The sequence below is a fragment of the Carya illinoinensis genome, chromosome 11, assembly GCF_018687715.1.
Source record: "Carya illinoinensis cultivar Pawnee chromosome 11, C.illinoinensisPawnee_v1, whole genome shotgun sequence".
Classification (NCBI taxonomy): Eukaryota; Viridiplantae; Streptophyta; class Magnoliopsida; order Fagales; family Juglandaceae; genus Carya; species Carya illinoinensis.
The window spans coordinates 24075569-24085741 of NC_056762.1; positions in this window are offsets into that span (position 1 = coordinate 24075569).

The window sequence follows — 10173 nt, forward strand, 5'->3', positions numbered from 1 at the left end:
TCAACTACTCATTAGAATGGGTTTACCCTACAACACGAAGGTAATGGTGGTCCCGTTACTACCAAAATCCTGGGAGGTCCCGGGGAGGTAGTATCCCTTCATCGTGGCAGAACGGGATAATGTTTGGGCAACCTCAAGGCTAGACTCGCAAAAAACAAGGCGACCTACGATCCTCTGGAAGGCCATCTTGCTGGCCACAGACACTAAAACCTTGGTCATTGAGGTTTCCCTGACACACCTCAAAAGAGACCACGTTCCCAAGCAAACAAAGACTCTAAATTCCACCATGGCAGGGAGGCAAGGCAGGTTAGTAATCGTCAAATATAAGTTTGTATCTCAGTTCTAGGGTTGCAGGATATTTGCATGAATTAATGCTTACGTGCAACTCCATCTCTCTAGCCAGGTGCGAAGGTCAATGAGGTGCACCTCGTCTTACATACAGTGCGACTTCTATCGAAGTGTTTGGGCTTTAGGCTTACATGCCACTCAACCCCTCTCACCAGATGTGAGGGTCAATGAGGAGCACCTGGTCTTACATACCATGAGACCTCCACCGAAGTGTTTTGGGTGAGTTTAGGCTCACGTGTAATCAACCCCTCTTGCCAAGTGTGATGGTCAACGAGGCGCACCGGGTACTACATACCATGAGACCTCTACAAAGGCTTTGCACGCACACCACGTACTCGATCAGAAGTTACAAATAAACTCTGCATTGCACGTCGCGCCATGTCCATAGAGGGATGTAGGCAAGCCTGGCTTACGCCCTGAAGGGGTTTCGAACTAAACATTACCAGATGCAAAGTATCCGACCCTTACAAAGATAAGTGGGCAAAGAGGACATTATGCTCGGTGGGGTACCAACCAATGTGTGGAATCGCCCTCGCGGCACTAAGAGTTATTTGGTTGCCAAAGTCAAAGGAAAATGTCAAGTCTTAACAAGTAACCAATGTATTACCACCCACGAAGGGCATGCACAGAGTACTAATAAGAAAAACAGGAAGGAACAATGAAGACTAAATCCATAAACTAGAAAAAATTTTATTCATCAGAGGTCAGAATCTTTACAATTGTGATAGTGGTCGAAATTGAACTGTCATCTATTGTCCAAAATTATGCGTCAAGTGTACCAAATCGACATATAATATTCTATTCTTTCAAAATTATGTTATTAGCCATGATTGTTGCTAAGGCCTCTGCTTCCACCCACTTCGTGAAATAATCCACAGCAATAACAATGAGTTATACTAATTTTTAGGGGGCACGGGCCCAACAATGTCAACCCCCCATTATGTGAAGCCCAAGGCAGCATAATTGATGTTAATTCTTCTAGCGAGCAATGAGGTATTGGCGCATGTTTTTTACACTTCCACATCTTTGATGTATTTTACACACTCATTCAGGTATTTCCGCCATCACATATTGTGCTTCTTCTAGAGAGGCATCGAGAAGCTTGATCTAATAGGGTGGATCGAGTTGCATTTTTTTTTTTTTTACTTTCCTCACCTCCCACTTTTCGTTGGGGAGTTTCTAGTTAGATAAAAGCTTGATCACGTTGAGTGCGCATTCTAGAGCCCCTAATCTTAGTTCTAAGATTTTCAATCTGATAAGAGGGATTTCTACAATTCTGGTGGTTGCCTTCTAGGGTAGAGCCGATTTATCCATGGTCGACGCAGTCCTTACCAACTTGTCCACCTTCTAGTTGTCCTCCTGGGCTATTTGCTTAATGTTGAAATATTGAAAACAATCGCGCTTCTCTTGTACATTTCGTAGATACCTCTTAAGTTTTTTCCCCTTCACCAAGTGTCCTCTTGTCACATGATAGACTACAACATGGGGGTACACCATTATATCAACTTCTTTTGCGCCTAGTGCTTCTACCTCGACAAGTCCTGCCAACAAAGCCTCATATTATGCTATATTGTTGATGATTTTGAACGTGAGCTTTATCACAAAGTAAACTTCTTCATCAGAATCAGACACAATATAAACTCTTACCCCTCCGCTAGAGCGACATGAAGAGCCTTCAATGTAAATCTATTAGGGATTCCCCATTGGTGCTGTTTGTACTTCCTCATGAAAATTGGCAAACTCAGCTATAAAATCTGTTAAAACTTGCCCTTTTACGAAAATCTAGGGGAGAGACTCAATGTCAAACTCAATTAGCTTGATTGACCAAATCATGAGGTGTTTGGATGTATTAGGCTTTTGTAGTGATTTCTTCAGTGGAGCCTTAGTTAATACTTTGATCAGGCGAGCCTAGAAGTATGGCCTCAGCTAGCAAATGATAGTTATTAGCGTTAAGGCTAGCATGTCCATTCGTAAATGATTTTAGTGATTTAAAAATATTATGAGATTTAAATTATGTTGAAAACTCTAAATTTATTTACATGGTTTTATTCTCTATAAAAATAATTAGCAAGGCTTCATCATCTAATTTAAGGATGAAGATTATATTTTATAAATTAAAGTCTATTTAAAATAATATTTTATCTTAACTCCTCTTTATGTTTTCAGTTAAATTAATGATTACGCATTTTTAAATCAGTATTTAAAGCTCACTGTTGGATCATTTTGGAGACCCCAAGATGAAGGGCCTGGATTAAATACCCAAGCCCTCTCCCCTTTTCCCTCACTCTTCCCTTTCCCCTCTCTCTCCTCCCTCTCCCTTCAACACCCGATGGCCCCATTTCTCCATCCACCGTAGCTCCTTCTTCCCCAGCCTAGCTCCACCGCTGGCCATCTAGCTTCTTCTTCCCACCACCGGTGAGCCTCCACACAACCCTCTCTCTTCCCCTTTCACTCTCTTGTCGCATGGGCTACCTCCCTCGCACCGCAGCCCAACTTGCTACCGTAAGCCACTGGCCACTTCCCATCGACTTCTCCCTTTGTCGGAGATCACCTAGTTACCAAACCTAGCCTCCCTCTCCCTCAGATCACCCCACGCACACACACACGAAATGCACGAGTTCTCCACCATGCTCCGCTGTCGCGCTCACTCACACCACTGCACCACCACTACCATGATTCTTGGTCACCCACGACCTCCTTGTAGCATCCTCATGCCCAACCAAGCCCTCCACCTCCCTTACGAGGGTCTTCGATGAACCTCGATCCAGATCCGCCGCCGTAGGCCACCGTGCAACCACCCCCTCGCCACCACAGCTCCACTAGCAACCCCCAAACCTCCATGCCTAGACCTAGCCTCCAGCCACTCCCATTGCCTCACACGCACCATCACTCACTTGGATGCACTGTACATGGCTAGATGCCGCCACGATCCACCACCCTAGCCACCATGAGACCACCATGAACCTCCTAAGACCACACCTAGCCCATCCTTAAGCCTAAACCACCACTTTATGTAGTTGACAGCCATTGCACGTGGCTAACCACCACTACATGGTGGATAGCCATTGTAGATGGCTAACCACCACCGTAAGCGGTTTAGTCACCACGTACGACTCTTCCGAAGCCTTTGACCATGACGAGTAGCGAGCAATGTACGGGTTAAGGCCGACGACAGTAAAACCCTCCCTCCCTCATTATTTATGTTAGATGTTAGTTGGTTGATTGTAGAGTTCGTGTCATGAAGTGTTGGGCATAATTGTGTAGTGTGCTATGAAGTTCTGTGGACTGTGCTGCGAAGTGTGTGTATCAAGTGTGTGCTGTAGTAGTGATGGTGCATATTGTTGTGAAGGGAGCACATGTGGCATGTACTCCACGTAGTGCAGTGCACACTGTATGGTGTATGTTGAAGTAGTACATGGTGTAGCGTAGTGTGAAGGAGTACACGTGGTGTGTACTCCACATTGTATAGCAATGCACCATGTGCCATGTGTCGTATTGGTGTATGGCGTTGTGTACTGTGTGGATGGAAAGGAGTTCATGTGGAGTACTCCATGTGGTGTCGCGATACACCAGATGGTGTGTCACGAAAGTTTGGATGGGCATCTGGTGAGACAAGTGTGCCCAATGGATTTAACCTATATAATGGGTAATCTACCCTAAGCATAGGTAGACGATGTTTAAGCCTCAGAGTTGACTTAAAGTCGTGTGGTTTGTATGGATGGAAATGAGAATGAAGTGTGGACGAGGATGCATGAAGATAGTAATAGGTATCTTGTCTAAGATTAGGATGCGTGACTTAGTCAATCTGAGTCATGCATCAGAATGTAGTTACTAGGAATAGTAAAATGAAGGTCTTATTGTCTTAATCCTAAGGTGAATCATGGAGATTCACTTTAGTGGATGAGCACTGGAGGTAGAACATCGACTTTGGAAGAGGTAGTGACTGGAAGTGGATTCCGAAGGTTTTATTGTAGTAAGGGACACGTAAGGGCACGAGATAAAATGAGAGTGTTTCTAAGCAAAGTGTAGTTCTATTTCTAGTTAGTTGCTTATGTACTAGATTGAGAATGACACTAAGGTTATGTGTATACATGTAGGTTTCCCATCTGACACGCACATGAATGGACTGCATGAAATGAGTATGACATAGAGTCTAGGTAAGTATTATGTTTATACTCTTCTAGAGTTTTCTAAACAGATATGAAAATGAAAATGAAATGCTTTTTTCTTACTATGCTTTATAGAATGAATGACGTTTTATGAAAACAAACTAAGTATAAGTCTTCAAGTATTTATATGTAATGACCCTTCTTGGCAGCCCCTTTTCATGCACCCTAAGTAAGTAATTGTATACATGTGATGGATGACTATAAGTAGTAAGTATTGGATGTATTTTCATGAAATGAAATGTGAGGCTCAGGCCTTATGCTTTAAGCGATGCTTTAAACGACGAGAAGAAAGTGTTTTAAAATGTCCCGATCAACTGATGTTTTAAATGACGACATGTGCTGATGTTTAAATGATGCCTTGAAAGATGATGTTTAAGCTCATGCCTTTAATGGGTTTATGAATGACCAGACTGATGAATGAAAGAATTAAAGAAATGACTGAATGAATGAATGCTTTATTGTATGAAAATACGTAACAACCATATGAATGAATGAAAGGGTACCAAAGGATTGGGCAGATTGCATTGTTGAGTAAGTAGTACTAGTAGTGCACCCAGTGCTGCCTCCTCACTGAGGGATTCCCAACCCGCGGCCGCGGGCGGAATCAGGTCCAAAAGAACACTAACCCCAACACACGGGGGAGTAACAGTATGTAACAGCCAACGAAGAGTGATAAGAAAGAATGTATGTATGTTAAGAAAGAATGCATGTATGCTCCGACTCTTTAAGAAATGAAGGCACGAGACGTGGGAAAATGTTTTACAAAGAAAAGAAATGTTTTACAAAAGAGAATCCTTTTCAAGAAAAACACTACCTCAAAATGTTTTAAATAAACGAATGTCTTATGCATAGTATGTATGGAGTGATTAATGCATGACTGAAAACCTATCTTATTATATTTTAATTGTATGAAGTAATGTTTACAAGTCTTTGACTCATTTTAGTTTTTATGTGTTTCCTCTCAGGGACAAGATGAGCAGTATGCGTTAGGACTGACACTACCCAAGGGGAAGAGCACTAAAGCCTAGGCATAGTGTTTTGTATGAAAGAATTTTAATTATAAAGTTTAATGTTTCCTACTGTAACTCCCTAGAAAATTCATAAACACATTTTATTTTATAAACATGCAGTCTTTCGTATCTTGGCATGAAAGGAAAAGTTGTCTTAAAGGTAATTCCCGCCGTATTTCTTAAAATCATTTTCTAAAGGTCCCACCACAAAGACAGGCTTTATAAGATGAGATGTAACCATCCCCATATTCCAAACAAGGCCTTAGTTAATCTTAACCGATCAAGATCTTGTTGGACAAAGACTTGTTAAGGCAATATCAATATTTTACATCGATTATGTAATTGATATAGAAAGCAAAATGACAATAAAACTTGAAAAAGTTGTACGATAATTATTTTCTTCCCCCTCAAGGCTATTTGTGTGAATATGGGAGTGAAATTCACATGCAGAACAGTTTGGTAAATGATGTAGGCATATAAAGTAAGAATCTCAATTAATATAATGGTAAATCTATGGTGAAAAACACTCGTGGAAGACATTAAAAGCCACCATAATCATTTAAAAGCTCTACAATTAAAAGCTTTATTACCTACAAGAATACTAATTAAACACTTGAAAAGTTTTTAAAAAAATCTAAAATGATTCTCTGAAATCCCTCAGCTAAATTCACCATTCCTTTGTGGTAATCAAAACCATGAGGTACAACTAAAGGCCTTGTGTAAATGTAAATTATGTTTGGCTAGGATTAGATGAGTCTATATTTAAATTTGAATTATGGATGAGTGTAATTTTTAATAGGATTTTTAGGATTGCATCCGATAAGGATGAGTATTTCAATAGAAGTTATCCGATAAGGATAAGCGTTCAAATTGTAACTCTTATCAAATCTTATTTAAATTATAGGATAAGAGTTTACAATAGTCCTCTGTATGTTTCGAGTCTAAGAGTTAGTTGAACAGATAAAGATGCAAGCTTTATTGAAGAAACTTAAGCTGATTTGAACTCGGTGCAATCCAGAATAATTGATCCAGTCCGAGATGTTCGCAAATTGTTAGCAACATATCTGATTGAGATTCTGGATAAACTTGTCAGTAGAGTCATTCTCCAAATCAATCACAGCATTGCCTATTTGTAGAGGAGTAGGCCAATGGTTTGAGTCGAACACTTGAACAGTACATATTCACAAGCATTGAGAGCTTGAAGATCTGGGTAGAACTTCAAGAGATCATGTAAGAGAAAATTCTTGAGAGAATGATTTTCCAAAAAACTCATTCTGTGGGATTGAGTGAGAGCATACCCCAAGGGGGAGTTGTCGTGTTCAAGTTCAACCATTGGATGTTTCAGTAGGAAAGACGAAGATTGGAGAGAGCTACCTACTGCAGTAGACGATAAGCGGGTCACATCTCTTGGGTAATTGTGTCTGGTTACAAAGGTTTTTTAAACATTTTACTTGTAAAACTCTCAATCAATAAAATTGGCTTTCCTGGGTTTGGTTGTCCTGTAGTGTTTTACCTTTGAGGAATTTTTTAAAGGGTTTCCCTTCATAACCAAATTATTGTGTTAATGCTTTCAATATTTTATATTGATTATTAATCCGAGCTAATTGTTTTGTTCAGCATTAGCATGCATAACCAGGGCTACTTGGAAATTTCAATTGGCATCAGAGCATGGTTCACTCAATCAGAGTGTGATCCGTTCTCCTGGAAGATCATGGCAACACTATCATCACCACCACAATTCAACGGTGATAACTATGCCTACTGGAAGGTAAGGATGAAAGCATTTCTAAAATCACTTGATGAGAGAGTCTGGCTAACTGTGTTGTCAAAATGGACAAGGCCCACAATACTTATAAAAGATTGGACCAAAGAACAATCAAGCAGCTATAACTGGAACAACAAAGGTCTAAATGCCATTTTCAAGGCAGTTTCTCCTGATGAATTCAAGAGAATTTTCATGTGTGAATTCTAAGGATGCTTGGGATATTTTAGAAACCACATATGAAGGGACCAAAATGGTGAAAGATTCCAAATTGCAAATGTTGACCTCAAAGTTTGAGGAGATAAAAATGCTGGATGATGAGACTTTTACTGAGTTTTATGCTAAACTAAATGATATTGTCAATTCTAGGTACAATCTCGGTGAAAAGGTGGATGATGCATGGCTGTAAAAGCATGAATGCATAATTAAAGTTATAAGTAAGCATAGCATAACTTGAGTTACAACATAGCATAACTTGACATAACTTGAATTGAAACGTCAACTGAACTTAAATTACATAATATGAACTTGTTCTGAGACTTGACTTGACATGAACATGAACTTGAACATAACATAAGCTTGAACTTGAACTTAACATGAACTTGAATCTTGTTCCTTAACTGATTAAAGTGAACATGTCAGTGCTACATTGCTCCTCTAGAGCAACGTGTCCCTGCCGATTATCGCATCACAACAAAAGTATCTGGACCAGATATGAGTACATTAATACATACTCCACAGTTGTTGTGGCCCTATGTATTCTACGTGTCACAATTGTTGTGTCTCACGTAGTTTATGCGCTACAATTGTTATGATCCCATACTTCATGCTCCACAGTTGTTGTGGTCCCATGAATGGTTGAAATGAAATGTGGCTCCATCAACGTTAATGTCTGGTGCGCTCCAGTGAACAACTAGTTTAGCCCCTGCCCACTACTCGTTGACAATATTTCGTCAACTCAGGGAATTTCACACCTATTCAGATACTCTAGCTTGAACAAAAGAGTTTCACTAGGATATTACCCTCATCCTAGCACTTAGGGTCATGACTAAAATGAATAACTTGATACGACTCTTATCAAAATATACAAATTGTATTTGAGATGAAACTTGACTTGAATATGAAAGGACAGAAGCCCTGACGTAGCATAACATGATATGAATGTAACTCGAAAGACATGACTTACTTGAAATAGAAATATTTCGTAACATGACATAATATCTAACAGACAACATTTCATAACATGGCATACTTGCAATAATGAACATTACATGATATGGCATACATGTAACGAATGGCATAACGTGACATGATATACTTGTAATATATAGCAATACATGACATAATATATTGTGCAACAGATGAATAATTTATGATAGAATAAATTTTGTGTAATAGATGAATAGGTAATGACGTGGCAATACATGGCATATATAACAACATACATATATAAACTGTAGTTCATTTACTTATCACACATACACAGTAACTCCAAAAATCACCAAAATTTACATACCTCATGCAAATTTTGTCATAAACTCAAATATTAATTCAGAAATATTTAAAACTAAACACAACCATGGAAACCTCATAAGGACGAAACATGTATAGGCTATTCCTCTTGATTTTTGTTGTAATTCTTCCAATTTCAGAACTCATGATCAAACCACATTTTTGCAACAAAGATCTTCCTATCCTAAGTTTAAAATATTCTTAAAACATCCAATAAAAAAATGCTATTCCTCAACACCAAATGTTTTAGTGTAAAGATCCAAACTTTTTAAATCCAAACCCTTGAATCACAAGATTTGATCGATTTCAAAGTATCTCCAAGAACTTCAAAAAATAAAAATCTTACTTCTAACATATTCATAAGATATTTCTAAGAATAACTATGTTTTGAATCATTAAGCAAAAGTCATCAAAATTACCAAAACAACACTTGAAGTTTTCGGCTTCCCTCTAAGTCTAAAAACATATTTTGTTTCTTAACTAGTTTTTATCAACCACTTGATCCATTACTTATAAAGATGTGATCTTCAAACCAAAACATCATATGGTTTAAAAAGGTGTCCTAAAATAGATCCAAGCTTCAAACTCAAGTTCACATGGTTAAAAATCAACCAAAACATAGATTTAGCTAAGAACATCAATTCTTTGACCTATCAAAATGTCTCCTAGCATAAAAATTTATATCTTTGAATATAACATCAAACATGTTCAAAATAAAATTCTAACATGTATATAAGAGGCTTAGGATCCTAAAATAAAAATATCAAAGCCATTGGAATAATTTTAAATCACAAAAGATCTAAACTTTCTCAAAACATAAATTGTTTTTCCCTCTTCAAGTTTCTATGTTTTAGATCTAAGAAAAACATTTCCTCAAAAGCTTTGTTCAAGCAATAAATCCTCCACCAACAATCATATACACATGTTAATAATACCCCATAAAAATGTTGGACCAAAACCTATCAATTAGCCTGGTTAAAAACTCCAAAATATAACACACTCTCTAGTTTATTGCCCAGAATGAACTTTCTTGGGTTTAAACAACTTTTGATGAACCAAATGATCTTTAAATAGAAAAAATGAGGAATCCATGTAAACTATAGTAAAAAAGAAAACAATTTCATGACGGATGATTTGTGAAAAAACACTTAAAAAAGCTTTGAATCAGGCGTGTAAAAAAACTCAGAAAAGTTGCCCAAGAGTATCTTTTGTGTCCTTGAACAAGTTATTTAAGATTATGAGACTGAAATAAAGTTTTGGTGTTAGTCTTTCTTACCCAATTAAATATAAAAAAATCAGCCCAAGATATTTCCTCTAAGTGGAGTGTAGAATGGAAAGAGTGGGGTGGCCTTGTAGCTTTTTACTTCATGTG